The sequence below is a fragment of the Oryzias melastigma genome, linkage group LG16 (assembly GCF_002922805.2).
Source record: "Oryzias melastigma strain HK-1 linkage group LG16, ASM292280v2, whole genome shotgun sequence".
NCBI classification, from domain to species: Eukaryota; Metazoa; Chordata; class Actinopteri; order Beloniformes; family Adrianichthyidae; genus Oryzias; species Oryzias melastigma.
This window is the reverse complement of record NC_050527.1, coordinates 12,633,498-12,648,550: the sequence shown is the minus strand read 5'-3', so window position 1 is coordinate 12,648,550 and position 15,053 is coordinate 12,633,498. Positions and strand designations below refer to the sequence as shown.

Genomic DNA, 15,053 nt, shown 5'->3' with positions numbered 1-15,053 from the left:
GAAAGTCCCTTATTCTTAACAGATTTGCTCAAACTCACTCAAAGGAATGAATTAATATATATTTATTTAATTGACAGTAGATTGTAGACAGTACAAAGCTTGACATTATATATGTATACATGTGAAGATAAAATTACTTTAATTTAAGCATTAGTAAAAGAGAAGAGGAAAAAAAACAATTATAACAAAAAACAAATTGACAACATAAAATAAAATCTTATAATATATATAAATGTAGTAGTTCACTTTCGGCTTATCCCTTTCGGGGTCACCACAGCGTAACAGCACCCACTGTTTCGCATGAGTGATTATTTGGCAGAGTTTTTACGCCGGATGCCCTTCCTGACACAACCCTGTACTTGAGGGGCACAGGGACCCAGTTAGGCGGCAGCGTCAAGGGTCTTGCCTAAGGACCCAATCTGGATGGGGATCAGTGGACAACCCTGGAATCGAACCCAGGGCTCCTGAGTGCCAGTCCTTCACCTAGCCCACTGAGCCACCCAGCTGCTCTTATAATATATATAAATAAAAAGAAAAAAATGTTTAACTGTACTCAGAAATTTTCATTAAATTGGAAAGCATCAGTATATAAATAATTCAAACCCAGATTATCCGTAAATTAAAGAGAAATGAAAGATCACATCAGTCCAGGTAAACTGACCAACAATTTAAAAGTTTTGGAGCATTCTTATTTTTTATCTTTTTAAATGATTTACAGAAAAGATTAAACTCATTTTTAAAAAACAAAAAATGGGACTCCCTTTCAAAAAAATCGAAATTTGTGAATTTAAATGTACCCAAAAAAAATAAATTGTTTAATAAAAACAGAATTTTCTTTTCTTTGTCAATACAACCAACCAACAACAAAAAAAAACTATTTTATCTTCCAAGTTTTGACAGTTTCTTATGAGAAAAACTGTATTCCATGATTGACTGAAATTTTTTTTAAAGATATTTACTGATACAGTTCGTAAATGCTGACTTGGCTTAAACTACCTACACGTCAAAAAAGGTACATTCTGTTGTCACTTAGCACAGACTTGAGTTTGGCTAAAAAGCTGGTGAATCATTGCTGCTCATCTTTAATACACCAGACTCACACTGTCTAGCACGCACCTATTGTCCATTACGCTGTCCTTGCAGAGTGGTTTCTTGTGTGCAGACATGCATGGCTTAAAAGCTGAAGTTTTGCTATTAAAGTTTGAAGGAGACAGAATCAAATTCTATGCAAACACAGAGTAACCTTTAGACCTCAAAATTAATAAGTTATATCAAACTTTTGCTTAAGTTCAAAAATATAGTTTTTTTTTTAGTTTTTTTTTTTATAGCGGTTTGTAAAAGGAGCTATGTTAGCATGTCCTGTTACAACAGAAATACATGCAACCCATATTATTATGTCTGTTGCTGACATGCCTCGTCAAGAAGCTGCCTTATATTTTTTATGTGTTTCATAGAACAGAGAAAGAAAAAATTCCAGTGAATTAAACACATTAAATGAGAATAAGTTTGTCAGCTTATATATATAAAAACTTTCTACCCTACTTCATATGAAATGGCTGTCAACATTAACGACTAACACATGTGATTAATAGAATATTTAACACGTTAGTTTAATTAAAGCAAAATAATCACAACTCTATCATCCACTTTATGAATCTTCCACTGCGTGCCTTAAATTCTGACAAATCACACCTAATCTGGGTTTTCCCACTTAAACTATGGTCTCTTACAAAAGAAATAAACATCAAACCAATTTTTAGTATTTTATTCTTGTTATTTTCTCGATTTTGATTGTTTTTTCACTCAAAACTGACTGATTTGTGGTGTGCCCCTTTTTGCCACTGTCACATGACAACAATCCACTGAGCCGCTGAAGTGGCGCAGACCTCGTCAAAGGGAAGCGATCTATAAGCTGATCGTCACGATGAGGTAAATAAAACTTCAGTTCAGAATGATGGTTCACGTCTAATCGCTCGTTTTTGTCCAGATGATGATGCAAACGTTTGTCATTGATAATGAACATTTGGGCTATGTAATCGGAACTTTCATTTGAGATGTGCATTTACACCCAGCAGCCAATCAGAATTGAGTATTCACCCAGACTGGTAGAAGTTCATCTTAAAGTTAGTTAAAGAGCAGACACATAATATAGTTTCTTATGGCAGTATTTCAGTACATTGGATTTTTATTGGTGCAATACTGCAGACATAAAAGTCTTTTCTGAGTTAATACTTTATAAAGGTGAAATTTTCAGACAATAAGAGGAAGGAAAATGTTCCTTCTGGTCTGTTTTTGTTCAAAATACAGTCATATAAAAATTATCTAGTAAAAAATTGCAATTATCACAATCCAAAAGTTGGATTAATTGGATTAATTTTTAATGGATTGACAGAACTACCTATGTTTGTGACCAAAAATGATATATTTAAATTAAGTTTTTAAGATTCTGTGTTTGTACTGAAACCGCTTTTCTATCTTGGAGTTTGCATGTGTGCATGCGGGGGCTCTGTTTACGTCCTCCTCCTGCAGTTCAAAAAAACATGCACGTTGGGCTGATGATCATTCTAAGTTGCCCTTAGGAGGGGATGTGTGTGTGTGGTTGTATGTTGCTGATGCATGCTCCGCCTGTCTCCAGATGACAGCTGGGAAAGGCTCCAGCGGACCCCCTCAATCCTGACAAGATGAGATGGGTAAAGAAAATGGATCTTATGCAAAATAGGTAGCATGGGAAATGTACACAACATGCAAATGGATTTATAAATAAACAGAGATAACAAGAACCATGCAAAAAAAAAAATTACATTTTTTCTCTTAAATGTTTTAGATTAGTGAATATTTAATGAGCAAAGTGTGAGAGCAGACTGTGAGTTTGAATTTACATCAACCTTTACCCCGTAAGCAGTTAAGCTTGAACTCTAAGAAAAATCAAGGTGCGCTCGGCTCCAGGCTGGAAATAAAGAGTCATTAGCAGACATCTGAAGTCATTAAGGGTAGCCTGACAGTGTCTGGATGGTGCACTAACGTATTTTAACTTTCCCTCCTGCCGTGTCATGTGGGCAGGCTGAGGGTGAGGGCACAGGTGGGGAGGGTCATTATATCAAAGTTAAAAAAGGATGTGTAGTTAGTTGGCCACTTCCTCCTTAGGGAGTCTGTTCAAACGAGAGTTTTCATTCATTTTTCTTCTTTACTTGTTAATTGTCCATTTGTGTTTTATCATAGTCTCTTACGGTTTGCTGGAATATCGCCAGTGGTGCTGGGGGGGGGGGACTGCATATTTTAATGTGTTATTTATGGTAGCCATGCCACAAACAATAAACTGTATTTTTAGTCTTTTTTTTCCACCATTCTAGATGTCAGAATACAAAACATTTTGAGATATGTTTCAACACTAACTCTAAATAATTATCTCTGATATTGTTTTTTTATTGGAACGTGGTCAGGAGTGTTGGGGGGGCTGCTTAATATAATTTAGAGTTTGCCTCATATTTGTTTTCCCATGAAGGATATTTATACGGATTAAGATCATAAGTCTGCGTTGCCTTGGCAATCTATTCATGCCCGAGTAAACTGAAATATGTTTCCAGGAATTGGAAAATGGTGAGTTTGTACTTGTGATCAAGCTTTTTCCTGCTTGTTTAGGATATGTCTACGTCCAAATGCCGTCAACACGACTCTAGAAGCTTGTTTTTGCTTTGACTGATGAACTGCAGGGTGGATATACGAATCCGATATGCGAGCGACCATGGGAGACAAAAATAATGAACTGACTGCAGCATCAATTAGTAACATCCATGAGATAATGTTTAGCAAGAATTTGTTAATAAAGGTTTGTATGTTTGTGTGCGCTGAGCAAAAATAGGAACACTAAAATACATTTTCAGAAGCGTTACATCTGACTGAATTCCGACTGAGCCGACGGAATCTCAAAGCAGGGCTGAAAGTAACATTTTTCATCTGGGAGATGGGCTTGAAACTTGATGGATTTACCAGCTTGTGAGCGATGCTGAGAGAAAACTTCTTCAGGGAACAAACGGCAAACTGTCATTGTGGCGTCAGATGTAAGAAGCATGTAATGAAATTCATGGTGTCTTCGCAAGGTCACGAGGAAGGACGCCGGGACAAACAAATTAGGAATTTTCCCCTGCTGACCCGCCCAGAAGGCATCAAGGTGAGGGCCAAGGATGTATTCACATCACATACTGTTAACGTTTGCTGCTTTAAGAAAATGGACCTCATAAATAATACACTAACATAAAGATTTAAGTTGTATTTTTTTGTAACAATAGTTGTGCTTTTATTCTGAAAGAAATCCTGTTCTGCTTTTAAATCCCCACTCCGATCATTGTTTGATCTATTTTAAAAACATTCCCAGAAGTCCTTTAAGTATGATTATGCCGTTTTTAGCCTAAATTTTCATTTTCTAGGACATAATCATGAGTGACAACCATTCATCAGAAATATTCATCTAAGTTATGAAGATATAATAAAAATAAGCATTATTTTAAAATTGAAGAAATAGTAAATTAAAAGGTTTTAAGTGATACTTTGTCTCACAGCTGTATTGATTTTTTTTTAAATATGCACTACATTTTTGTCCCATATGTGTGTAATAAAGATACAATTTTAAAAAGTTTTTTCTTCAGAATAAAACTGCATTCACATATTTTTATATCTGAAGTTTCTAAAGACCAAAGTTGGGTCAATATCTAAATTCCTTCATTGCTTTTGCCATTTTGTAGTGATGTCTGAATCTACATTTCCAAAATGGAGCGCCCTAGAAATTTCCCAGAAGTCTTTGCAAAAAAGCAGTGTGCATCGATGCTCACTACATTGATGAATATGGACCATAATGCACTGCAACTGAACAATTTTTGCATAAAATGTGTTAAAATGTAATTTATTTAACTAACTAAACACATTTTTATAATCAGAACACACTGGATTCAAAAATTGTTAATCGGTGATGTCATTTCCGCCAATTAGGGAAAAAAAATGTAATGAGCATGGTGTTTGAAATCCGGGGCACTATACAGTCCTGCACTATATAGTAGTTAGGGGTTAGGGTGGGAATTCAGACATAGTTTATATCTTTGACTCTCAAATTTCTCAATAAATCTGTTATTTGGTGTTTTTTTTTCAGTTTTGGAGCTTTCATTTTTGTTTTAATGCACTAGAATTTTACTGCTTTGAGTGAAAACTGCTTCTGAATCCCTAAAACTCTTCTCTTGTATGCAAATGTGTTTTGCTCGTCTTCAGAACAGAATTTTTGCTCTCAGAGTCACTGTTGCACATCCAAATAAGCTGAGCTTCACTCCGAGCTCATCTTCTTTCACCTGAGCTCTCTCTGTGCGTTCACTACTCTGAAATTACATTCATTAAATTGTCAACTTTTTCTGCACCTATATGTTTTTCTTAGTTGGGTTTCGTGTTCAGGAAACCGAAACAGCATTGTAAATGAGTGAAGAATTAAAAGGATTTAACAGACTTTACTTTACTGTGAAATGAAACAGAGTATAAAGTATTTAGTCTCACTTTGATAAGATTTCCTGACAAGCAAAGACTTTGATGAAGATTTGGTCTCTAGACTTGGACTTACACTCCCATTCAGAAACATGAAACTTGACTTATGAACTTCTAATAAATACAAATAAAAATCTAAAATTAATTATTTATCTAGTTCAACAGTGGAGCAAACAGATGAGATGTTGGACAGATTTTACTGCTAAAATTTGAATAAATAAAATTATATATATATATATATATATATATATATTTTTTTTTAAACTTTAGACTTTTTTATTTTTAAGTCTAAAATCCAGATCCTGCCACAACTGAATTATCATCCTCTGCAGATATCACTTTTATGTATTTAATGTCAGAAACACATTGCTATATTTTTTTTTTTTTTTTTTTTTTGCCAGGAGCAAAATATCTTAGTCTTTGACATGTATACATTTTTAAAAAAGACAATGCAAAAGTTGACTGTGAGCACAGTACCACAGGCATGCCTGAAGAAGAAGAGACTGTGATTACTGCACAGCCTCCCTGAGGTCCTGACCCAGCCTCAGCTGAGACTTTGTGGAGAACTTATAAAGGGAAAAAATGCCCTGTTGACCTCTCCCTCTCTTGCACGTCTTAAGAAATATTTGCCACAAGAATAGAAAATGACACCTGAATCCCTTTATCACTTGATATCTTTAGTGCCGGAGTGTCCCCGAAGTGCTCAGAGAAAAAAATAGCCAGGAGCCAAAAGTTTTGCCGTCCCAACGTTCTTGGAGAGAGCTGCAGTGCAAGAATATAGGTGTGCTGACAATGTTAATTAAGAAAGAAAAAAATATTACGAAAAGCACAAAATAATCAAGAATTTGCTTTTTGATTTCTCAAATTTTTGACACACTGTTTTTACAGTCTGAATGAAGATACAGTAATCCGGCTGCTGTCAGACGTTTTTTTTTTTTTTTTTGGTTCTAGCGCTGACAAAGATTAATCAGTGAGTTTGAAATTTTCTTGCAGCAACACAAGGCCACTCCGAGCTGAGAAAGTGTGACAGAAGGGGTTTCCTTAATGGATAGGCAGGACCCCGGGAGGCATAAAGGTGAGGGATCGACCTGTTGTTTCCTGGGAACAGACTGACAGGAAACAGACTACTAAATGGCAGGGTGAGCTGGCGACGGGTGTGAGGTTGAGCCTGACCCCTTTATCTGAAAACAGCGCCGAGCTGCCGAGTCCGGTCGGACACAGCACAAATCACCCGCTCGCTTGGCAGTAAAAGAATAGAATCCGGCCCGAGCTCGGATTCATTCAGGCTGCCAAAAGACAGCCCGGTGGAGAGAAATAACTGCTTTGAGATCAGTATCACTCATATTAGTCGATAAACACAACAGATTTTCACCCGCACTCCTGCCATCACATTTTCTGCTGCACAAAAGGCAGCAAGGTTCGAGACTTTTTCTTTTTTTCCTTAAATGTGAAGTGAAGAAAACAAATCATCAGCCACCACACTTCCCAATGACAGCTAAATCTCTCCGCCAGGAGCCGTGTTCCAGCATCCTGTGGGGGGCAAACAGCCTCCAACATGCCAGCAGAATCATGGCATGAACATTCTGAGCTTGGTATTTAACATCTTTAGCTCAACTTTCTTGCATTTCTGCAGAAAGATAGAAAATATGAGGAAGGGTTAATTTTTTTATTATTATTTTCTCTTGTTGTGAGTTATTTAGATGAAGTTCTCTTCTGTTTTGTTTTCAGCTTGTCTCTTGTTTTCAGGTCTTCTGTTTCCATCCAGTCACTTTACTCCAGTAACAATCATCACAGCTGCTTTTTGTTCAGAAGTTAACCCTAAATTATCTTTCTGAATTTACTTATTTTCCCTTTTATACAGCATCAAAAATACAAACACGTACTGAACACAACATACATAACATTCATCTTCACAATTTTATAACTGCATGAAAAGAAAGGAGCAGTTTCAGAGTAAAATTCTTGTTTTAGGAACAGATTTATATCTCGCATTTTGTTTTGCCTTATTCACATTTGCAGATTTTGTCACCTTTAAGTCCAGAGTTTTTGTTGTCACTTTGAGATATTTCCTTTTTTTATTAAAATAAAGTAAGTTTCTGTTGTGCAAGTCATCGAGTACGTTCTGCTTTTGGATCCTGCAACAACCACTCTGGACAACACTTAAACACAAGAGAAGGTTTGCTAAGTAAATTTACTTTTGCTTTATCATCTATTCATTTTTTCAAATGAACAAATTATGATCTTTTCTACCCAGTAATAAATTAATACATTAAAAAAACATAAAACCAGGCAGAGATTAAGCCCATCAAGCCTTAAATTTTGTTAAATTTGAAAGCTTCGTTTTAAAAATGAACAAAAAAACATAAAGTGACCCATTAAATAGCATCTTCAATTATTTGGCTCAGTGGGGAAAAGTCAAATTCTGCAAATGTATAATTTAAAAATGTAATGTTGCTCTTTTTAAGAATCCATAAAGCTGTCAATCTGTTCCTTAAAAAAATAGATTTAAAGTAATTTTAAAAAAGGCTTACTAAAGTAGACTTAAAGTATAAGAAGGGAAAATACAATCTTTGTCCCGTGTTGCTTAAAAACCTTTCATAGGAGCACATTAGCTTCACTGAGATGATTCTGTGTGGGGCAGGAAGTCTTTTATTTTGAAAGGAAGTCACACAAACTTCTGTCAAAAGTTAAAAATAATTTAACATTTAGAGAAAATGCTAGTTTTTCTTATTTCTGTTTTTAATAACACCAAGAAAGGAATTCATATTTATTATATTATTTCATATTTATGCAATGAATGCAAAGATATATCCTTTTTCTGGAGGTGAAATAAGACTTTGTGGCTCCTGTTCAGTTTTGATCAGTAAGAATCAGCCCCAAATGACTCTTTTACTGTTAAAGGTTGCATACCGGTGCCTTCAACATTCAAATAAAAAGAAACAAGGACACATCTACTGACAACACTACTAACTATTAACATCTAAATGATCAAAACTGAAGCTCATGCTGTTTGCTAACACAGTATGAATGCAGTTAAAGGAACCCACTGAAACAGAACTTATTGGACCAGGATTAAACCACATCTCTGTTCTTCATTTACAACAGAGTTAAAACTTTTAAAACACAAACAAGCCAAAACAAAGTCAATTTGTGTCAGAATATTTGTAATTTGTTTGTCCAATCTGTTGGGGATTTGTGGCTGAGAAGGATCCAACCAAAAGAGAGAAGGATTTGTGGCAAATTTGCAGTTTAATACATGTAAAATCTTTTTTACATTGTAATTAATATAATTAAAATTAAATATTGTGTCATATTTTCCTTCTGATTCCAGAATGAGTCAAACGTGAAGCTCATTTGGCTCAAATGTGTCATCATCCTTCTCAAAAGAGAACTATAATCCATCCTGTCTGCATGTTCTGTCTCAATTCAAATATTCCTCTTTGAAATCGTGCCCTTAACAAAAGCAATTTCAATGTAGATGATCCAAATACAGATGAGTCTGTGTGTCTTTTATGTCTTTTTGTTAAAGATGTGTTTCATATGATATCACATTTTAGATTTCAATCATTGCAGTTCCGACGTCTGCAAATGTCCTTTCTAATTTCACACATTTTACTCCAGTCATGCTTTTTAAAAAAAATCGTTTTGCCTTTTAGTTAGAATCTTTGTCACATTATATTTATAAAATCCCACATTTGATCACTTCCTTATTATAGATTACATTTACGATGGTGTTTTTAAGTCGTTCTCCACAGTAATTGTGACTTTACCTTAAGATATATGCTCCCCTTTTTTCTATAATGTCAAACCATCCGTTTGAATTGGGTGAAATATTCAGAGCCTTTCTATTTACTCAGAATAGATATCAAGTTGCAGGTCAAATTAATATTGAGAGATGTGAGCGCTCACATTCCTCAAAGGCCTTGAAGGTAAAAGTCACACCAAGAGTGAAAAATTTTCAGCTCAGAAAATTGTGTTTGAATTTACTTCAACGCAGCCAAAGGTAAGTGATCCGGAAAATGCTGACACTTTACTAAAATTTACAACTGCTTGTCCTTGGCCGTGCCTCTCTAGCAGAAAGGTTTGAAGAGCACAAACCTGATTTCCTCAAAATCACTTACCTGGAGGCTATAATGCCCTTTAAAAAAAAAAAAATGGCTACTATAATAGCACACACCATCACACTCGGGCGGTAACAGTTCAACAAGCATGAGAATGATGCAGCATCATCCCTCAGGTGGTTTGGAAGAAATTGAATTAAAACATTGTGGGAAGGAGTAACTGTGCGACCCTGGATGTTCATCACAGCCTGCTTTGTTTACTGAAGTGCGCAGTCATCTCAGTAGCAGATCCAGGACCGAGCGCGCTTTTGGCAGGTGTGTATTAGTGTTGCGGGGGTCTGATTTACACATCATTTGTCATGCACTGTGTTATGTGTGGCTCAGGTCACAGGTGGCTGGGGAACCATTGTGCCAAAATAATGTGATTGAATGTCAGTCGATTCACTGCCTTCCTCAAAGGAAATAAATTGATATAGAATGACAAGGTTCAGGGCCTCGCCATCAACATCAGTTACGGTAAAAATGAAAGTGCAAACATGAGGGGAAGGAGTAAAGTGCTTTCTTTTAAAGCAAATTTAATTTGTCGTCGTGTGAATAATGCTGCTAAAGGTCAGAGGCGGCTACCACTCCTCAGATACTATGTTTATAGTCAAACCATCACACAGCAGTTTACACACAAATACATTTTAGACCTTACTTGCACTGCTTTAAATGTTATGTGTAAAACACCAAGTACTAATCGATAAAGATTCATGATGTGAATATTAGCTTTAGCTAAAGTCCCTTTGCTAGCAGTTAGCAGTTAGCATGGAGGGACCACAGACCAACGTAAACAGTGGAGGTAGACAAACACAAGAGGGAGAAAAAAAACTTAATTTGGTCCTGCGTCTTTTCCTCATATTCGGAACATCCATGTTAGGCAGAGTTAACTCCAGGTTTCGCTTGTAAGCTGAAAATTGAACCTTCAAGTGAAAGACTAGAATTCCATGGATAAAATCAGAGATGTCTAATGTTTTATGTCTATGATCACAAATGAATCTTTCCTTAGTCACAGTCCTAAGATCTCTCTTTACTGAAGTACCTTTAAGATTCCAGATGAAAGCAGGAGAAACTAGAAGAATGTTAGCCAACAAAGGGACAAAGACATTCAGTCATTAACATGAACCCATGACACCTGAATTTATTTCCAACTATGAAAAAAAAATCACTCATGTTTTTGCTTTGCAGTAACTACTAAATTAAGGAATGTTTGGAGCAGTGGTAGTTTGATGAGTATTTGCATCAATAGGCTTCATTCAAGGGGTTAAAAGTTAATGAAACAGAACAACATTCATATTCATATTCCAGGGTATAGATAGTTGCAGGGGAAACCCGTAATGTTTTTAGTTTTAAAATCTAGTAATAGATACTTAAAGTGGAGACCTGTCCATTGTGTACCCCAACTTTGCCCAACAGTAGCTGGGATAGGCTCCAGCAACCCTTACAAAAATAAAGGGGTTCAGCACACTCGGGAAGATGAATGATTATATTGATAATTCAAATGAGCATTTAAAACTAAGCCCATAAGTCATGAGAAACTAAAGGGATTTATTTGTGGAATGGATTTATTGTGGTAAAACACAATCCCAATTAACCTTCAATCTTTAAAAAAAAGTGATTGTAAATGATGTTTACAATACTCAATTTAAAGCAGACCCAGGTTTTAAGTTTAAAAAAAGATTGCTCTAATAAGGATACACCTAGGACAAAATAAATCTCCCGATATTCCTTTAAAAAAAAAAAAACAAATCTTGACCCTGGTTTTCCAGGATTCCAAGCAGAACGTCAGACTTCATGCTCATCATTGCTACACTGCACCTTGAGAGCAGAGCCTTTACACCATTTCAACAGCTAGCACCTGGTTTGTCTGCCAGATGCCTCCAACAAATATGATGAAAGTTTAAAAAAAAGAGAGACACAACCTCTATCAGTCTATATTTCAGTTTCAGCTCTGCAGGCCTATGTCACAGACATAGTTTATAAATAACTAATTGTGTGCAAGTCTTAACAGAAAAAAATAGAGCAAATTAAGAATTAAAACGTAGCTGACTTTACTAAACAGATATTGAATTAGGAAACATGCAAAACATAACTGATGCTCAGTTGGAACGAAGGAGCAAAGTGTTGCTATTTATAAGCTTATTTAAAATTACAAAAGAAGTTATTAAATGTAAGTATAGATTCACCAACGTATGATTTACTGACTGAATGGTTGTAGATAGATGTCAAAATAGGTCAGTTTAAACAATAAAGTTTACTCAATATAGAAAAAAAGCTCAGTCAAAGGGATTCTTTCGCTCCACTTGCTCAATTTTTTATTCCAACTTCATCGTTCCAGCCTTGACCTGCTCAGAACAACCATATATGAGGAGTATGAACATTCTCACCACACGTTCTTCTATTATCTGCATCCCACAGTGTGTGGGCTGCGGCATGTGCATTGTTCATACACATGACCCTGAGACCTATAGGTGCTGCAGTCAAGTAGACTGTAAGGGTTCCGAATCTCATTGTAGCTCGCAGTGAGCCGACTACCAGCATCTAGATATAACTGGAATCCTGTGCTTTCATGCCTCAGTCACCTTTCTCTATAAATAGTTCAGTTGTGGAGATGGAAGTATACATTATTAAAAATAATTGTGAACCAAAAGGCTTCCGATACATGTCTCGTAGAATACAATCTGACAAATGAGCTGCAAAGGTAGCACAGGTACTGGTGTGCTGGTCGATTTGGGGCATGGCGGGATGACATTATGAATGTCTCTGGCTATTAGTTCAAAACTAAAAGTTCCCATTAGACGACAAAAATGTTCTTTTTTTTACCTTGGAACCATGAGGCTTGATAAAGGAGAACTAACAAAGAGAGGATGGTGTTTATAAAAATAATATTAAAAAAAAGGGATGCATTTGTATTTCACTGTATACCTAACAGCAAAATAAGAAAATGTGACACAGGATGATTTATTTTTTTTCTTATATCAACATATTTCAACAGTTTTTTGTTTGTTTTCATTGTGTGAAACAGACTATATGATCAAGGAGTCAAAGTGAATACTAATGTTTACATTCTATAAAAAAAAAAATTAAACCCAGTCAGTCTGTCAGTTTAAGGACAAAATCTGAGGCCAAGGCTGACAGTACATGATCAAACATGGCAGGGGAGAGTGCCATCAGCATTTATCTTTGATATTCGCAGCTGGAGGATGAGTCGAGCCTTAATTGTTGGTCTCTCTAATGTAGGTCACAAGCATCCCATCAATCACTTCACCAGGAGCAAACTGGAGCCTCCACACTTAAAGGAACAGAGGAAGGAGCTTTTGTTCATGAAGCGACAAATTTTCCTTTAAAATAATAATTATTTGATATATTAAATTCAAAATTAAAGCAAATATGGTGAAACTAAAAAGAGTGTTTCATTTGCTTGTGTCACACCAAAATGTTCAATGTGTTTTCTGCAGCAACACTGATGGGAAACATTTTAGTAATCCAGTTGTAACCCAGAATATTTCTCCCTCCTGCTGTCTGTGTTGCATAAGAAACAGCTCAACACTTACTTAACAAACTCCAAACTACTTCTGAGCACAGAAACCAAACAGTGAATAAGAGAGCAAGAGCATCTCTCCGGGGCTGAAGATGATTCAGAGAAACCTCATCTCCACCAGAAACTTCAGAAAACAAGCCGCTGTTTTTGTTATTTTTCTCTGTACCTGAGAGTAAATAGACTGCATGACATTTTAAATGTGGTTTTATTCAATGGTCTGTTAGAAGAAAGAGGAGAATATCATGATTCAACTTCTGAGCAGAAAGTTACAGAGTTGGAATTATACCAGAAGCTAATTTGATGTGTTTTAAGAATATTTTATAGCATAATAACTCCTAAATTTATGGACTCACTCATTCTTTACCAAGTGGTTCTGGAGAAAACTTTGCTGCTCCTGACCAGGTTCTCTCCCTAGAAAATCATCTAATTACCCACTCTGAAAAAAAAAAAAAAAAAGAGTTTGAAAAAGCTTGTAGGTGTGTAGTTGAAGCCTCAAGCTCTCTGCTCCGCTCCATTCCGATGCAGATAATAGATCAATGTACGTCTTTGTTTTCCTCGTCCAAACCTGCATCTGGCTCAAAACTGTAGCTCAGTTGTGAGGGGCTGTAAGTCATCCGGAGAGAGTGCAAACAGATGGATGATGGGATGTGGAGGCGGGCCTACTCCACGCCAACAACACCGCCCACAACTCAGAGACAAACTTTTAATGAACTACTGCTGCTCTGCATAAGCTATGTCCTAGAAATCAACATAATCATAAGTAAAGGTATGGTGGCCCTGAAGGGTCACAACACTTTAAGCTCACAACAAACTATTAGTTCACAACACGACAATTTAGTGTCACAACACTTAAAGTTCACAACACAGCACTTAAGTGTCACAACACAACACTTTAGTGTCACAACACAACACTTTAGGGTCACAACACTTTAGTGTCACAACACACTTTAAGTTCCCAACACAACCCTTTAGTCTCACAACACTTTAAGTTCACAACAAACTATAAGTTCACAACACAACACTTTAGTGACACAATACTTTAAGTTCACAACATAACACTTTAGTGTCACAACACAACACTAGTGTCACAACACTTTAAGTTCACAACACAACACTTTAGTGTCACAACAGAACACTAGTGTCACAACACTTTAAGTTCACAACACAACACTTTAGAGTCACAACACAACACTTTAGTGTCACAACACAACACTTTAGTGTCACAACACTTTAAGTTCACAACACAACACTTTAGTGTCACAACACACAACACTTTAGTGTCACAACACAACACTAGTGTCACAACACTTTAAGTTCACAACACAACACTTTAGTGTCACAACACAACACTAGTGTCACAACACTTTAAGTTCACAACACAACCAACACTTTAGGGTCACAACACCTTAAGTTCACAACACAACACTTTAGTGTCACAACACAACATTTTAGTGTCACAACACTTTAGTGTCACAACACACTTTAAGTTCATAACAAGACTTTAGTGTCACAACACAACACTTTAGTGTCACAACATTTTAAATTCACAACACAACAATTTAGTGTCATAACACTTTAGTGTCACAACACACGTTAAGTTTATAACACAAGAATTTTGTGTCACAACACAACACTTTAAGTTCACAACACTTTAGTGTCAGAACACTTTAGTGTCACGACACACTTGAAGTTCACAACACAACACTTTAGTCTCACAACACTTTAAGTTCACAACAAACTATAAGTTCACAACACAACACTTTAGTGTCACAACACAACACTTTAGGGTCACAACACTTTAAGTTCACAACACAACACTTTAGTGTCACAACACAACACTTTAGTGTCACAACACAACACTAGTGTCACAACACTTTAAGTTCACAACACAA

General features: G+C 36.1%; 1 long non-coding RNA gene across 1 annotated transcript; it reads left to right on the top strand.

Annotated features, from left to right (window-relative positions):
* The first annotated feature begins 5,690 nt into the window (after positions 1-5,690).
* LOC118599878 lies at positions 5,691-13,601 on the top strand. Its single transcript, XR_004949420.1, has 2 exons — positions 5,691-6,595; positions 12,861-13,601. It is a non-coding gene; the product is annotated as an uncharacterized LOC118599878 (long non-coding RNA).
* The last annotated feature ends 1,452 nt before the right edge of the window (positions 13,602-15,053 follow it).